Raw genomic sequence first — 3,855 nt, 5'->3', positions numbered from 1 at the left:
GCCGTCTTTTATGGACGGGGAAAGCGGCGGTGGAGGGGCTCAGGGGTCGAGAGAGTAACTTTGACAGATTTTGGTTGTTTTTTTTTTTTTTTTGTTTTTGTTTTTTTTAAACAAAGTGAATCGAGAAGGCAGAGAAAAGTGGTCTGGGTGAAACCACAAGCACCACCCAGAGGAGGAGGAGGAGAAGAAAGTTGGAGAGTTGGAAATTCCCAGCTGGTAGGTTGAAATTCCACCTTAGAGACATCACTTCATGATGTGACCAGCCGACAGAAACACAGCCAGTAACGGCTACTGGCTGTACAAATTGTTTTTGTACCAGGCAGAACAGTAGCAACTATAACTACCACTTTATATTTCTAATCTCTGTGTGATTTGAACAGTAAATATTCGAAGGCAATTAAAAATTGGCTTACAGACTTTGACAGGCAGAAAGATTCTGATCTGTGGCGTTTTAAAAGTTTACGTTTTAAACATTGAACAATGAGATGGAAGCAGAACTGAAGTGTTTTTTGTGTTATCTGAATCCAGGATTTAATGCTCACCACTATTATTTGTTAGACTTGAACTCAGAGGAAGAAATTATGAACTTTTTCCTGGTCAGATTCATTCTGTGGTGGAATACTGAAGAGGAGTTGGGGGGCGCTGACTTGTAGAGTCACTTATCAGTCTGTTAAAACCAAATATCCCTGACTGACAGGAGAGTCCCCCCCTCTCTTCTCAACCGACAGAATTTCACAGAGCTCAGCTATTTCCTGAACTACACTGAATTTTGCCTGTGTTCAGGAGCTAACACGCCTCGTGCTGTTCTCTGTACAACTGACTGTACAAAGTCTAGTCATTTTACACTTGCAGTGTTTTCCCATTTGACTTCTATTGAAGCCCAAATGTGTCACGAATCCAAGTGAGCGTTTACCGTTTTCAGCGTCAGCTCCAGCTCCTCCGCCAGAGACTCAGGTCAGAGTTTACCTTTATTCTAAACCTCCACTGGGCAGGTGTGACGCTGCTACAGTGTGAGGTAATGCAGGTGTTATTGCTTCAGCCTGTTTCATAGCCATATTTTGTACATTATCTCACCTTTGGACTGCAAACTCCAGTTCGTTCGTTAGCCGTTTACAGTTTAATATTTATTACCTCCATCAGAAACACAAGTTCTTATTTTGGAGTGTTTTGGGAAATGCAACATGACTGCAGCTTTATGCAGGAATTATTGCGAGGTCACCAAGGTCAGTGTCGCCGTGAGGATGATGGACGTCCGCCTTGACAGGTGAAACAGAAGCGTCAGTCAGTCTGAACACATGAGACCAGGAAATAAGTGAAACTGGTGGATTCGCCTGATTAGGAGCTCCGAGATCGTGAGCTTTATCTAAATTCAGCTCGAGTGCGTTTTATTGATCTACAGTGATGCTGCGCAGTGTCAGCGTGACATGAAGCTGGAATTTCTGACTTTCCAACAAGTAGCGAGGGCCTCCCCCTGTCAGTCAGGGCCATCAGCTGGGCTGCTTTCATTCCTTCACACCATCCCCGCTCACTGCTCTTCCTCTGTCAGTACTGCTCTCAGGCAAAAACCGCTGCACCACAGAGGACCTCAGCTCAGAGGGGGGGCGGGGGCGCAGGACTCAGGACTGGTCCCTGGACAGGAAACGAGGACTAAGACCTCTGATTCACTGTGGTGCAGGGGGAAAGGCAACCTACCGACATGCTGCATTTCTTTATAGGACATTGGGGGAACCTTCATTCATGCGATGTAGCATTATGTGCGTACTAAGCCCAGATTGGGTTGTTTTGAAGTGTAAATATCTCTGTAACAAGGTGGTTATTTGAGATGGCGTCAACACAGAGGGGTCACAGTGTAAGTCTGGGGGAGGAAGGGGGGGGGGTTGAATAAAAACACCCACTGAAACCTCCATCTTGAAAACCTGCGTCCTGAGAAGCCTTTTTAAAAAGACTGAATATTTATTTCTCTTTGTATTAGTTTGACTATCCTTTTTGGGATTGAGACTTTTCGTGGTCATTCATTGAAAATCTGCTGCGCCGTTGTTGTTCTGTTGTGCGTTTGAAGAGTCTCTGTGCAGGAACCTGCAAATCATGAGGAACGCTGATTATTCAGAGCTTGACAGACTTTTTTTTTTTTTTTTTTTTTTTTTTTTGGGCCCCCAACATGGCCTTCTGTCCTCCATGTTTGTAATTTCCTGGTGTTTCTCAGTTTTTCTCAGTCTCCTTGCCTTCATGTGGATAAGGTTTAAGAACTGAGCACTTCCTCCAAGCTGTTTGAGTGCCAGCTGCAAGGCAACGCTTATATTGTAATAAGAAATGGTTGGACATTTTTTATTTTATTTTTTTTCTCCCCCAAGATCATGCTTTCATTCAAAGTGCTTTGTTTTATATACAAGTGTTTTGGGTTTTTTACTTGTTTTGGGGATTTTTTTTTGTTTTTTGTTTTTTTTTTTTTTTACTTGTTTTGGGGATTTTTTTGCCTTGTTTTTTGTTTTGTTTTTTGTTTTTTTTTTTTTGATGAATTTGTGTTCTGATTATTTCATTAAAATGGGAGAATCTGTCATTGAGTAAACATTAAGTTAAAATGTTTTTTTGTTTTTTTTTCCTCCCAACTCAGCTTTCTTGTGATTGTGTCAACTTTCCTCCTTCCTAGTAGGAAGATGCTCTAAATCTGTCACCCTACTTATGTGTGTCCTCACCCAGTGCTCAAAATATAAGGAACTCCCTCCAGATGTTGAGTTTTTCCCACCACCACAGACTCGAATTTCACAGATTAATCGATCCACATTTGTTCTTCACAATCCACAACACTGTTCCTCCTGACTGAAGTGGATTGAACCGGTGAACGAGGTCAGGGATTACACTTTGAGAGATTTATTTTACCTAAAGAGCAGACATTTGCTTATTTTCTACACTTTACTGTGCATTTAATGGTCTAGATCAGCAGCGAGTTGTTACAGGAGCCAGGGTGGTGGATTTATTGGGAGAGGACTGACCTCGATCGAAGTGTCTTAGCCCAAAATCCAAGCCTTTTAAACTTCAGCCTGGACGTGAACAAAATTTGACCCTGGATCAGTGAAACCCAGACTAAACTGGCCGGTTTTCCTGCTGGACTCGGAGGCAGCGACCAAACCTGCCACAGGTTTGGACCTACATTAGATGCTGTGGCTGGCTTTAATGCCTAATGTGAATGTGCCTATCTGTAAATACTGAAAGTGAGTGATTGTGAGTCTGATGCTATGTGTGTGGGCTGATCAGCTGATACGGTCATGTTAAATAAATGATTTCATTTTCTAACCAGACTCCTCTTTGCAGTGTTGTTTTGATTTGCCTTTTGTAAAGGGCTACTTAAGGTATTTTCAAAGGCGACCTGTCCCGCTGTAAGATGATTATTTGGAGCCAAGATGTTTGGTTTCATGTGCTTCTCACACAAGATTTAACCAGAAACTTGTGCTGAAAAACTCAATATAGTGAGAATCAACCAAACCTCGACCTAAAACCTGTAAAGAGTTCTGATGTGGCGTTTTTGATATTAAAATTTATTACTCCTATTTTTAGTGACTTCAAATGAAAGAGCCAAACTGTAAGTATGTATTTATAAAGTGTTTTCTTGATTTGTTTTATATCAGAGATTTTGAGTAAGGAGTGTCTAAAAGTGTCTTTTCTATGCATCTTCATTTGTTTGTAAATTAAACGATAAATTGAACTTAGCGCTGGAAGAAAACGACTCCGTGTTGGAGCGTGGTCCTTACATGATCCAGAGAAACCAGGATGTTATGAAAGCAAAAAAATAAACCCAAACTACAAATATGACTCACTGCAAAGCTGCCAGAGCAGAGACAAATCGCCTTTTATAGCCGT

This window comes from Echeneis naucrates, chromosome 21, assembly GCF_900963305.1.
Source record: "Echeneis naucrates chromosome 21, fEcheNa1.1, whole genome shotgun sequence".
In the NCBI taxonomy this organism is placed as follows: Eukaryota; Metazoa; Chordata; class Actinopteri; order Carangiformes; family Echeneidae; genus Echeneis; species Echeneis naucrates.
The sequence above is the reverse complement of the archived record's forward strand: the minus strand, read 5'-3'. Positions refer to the sequence as shown.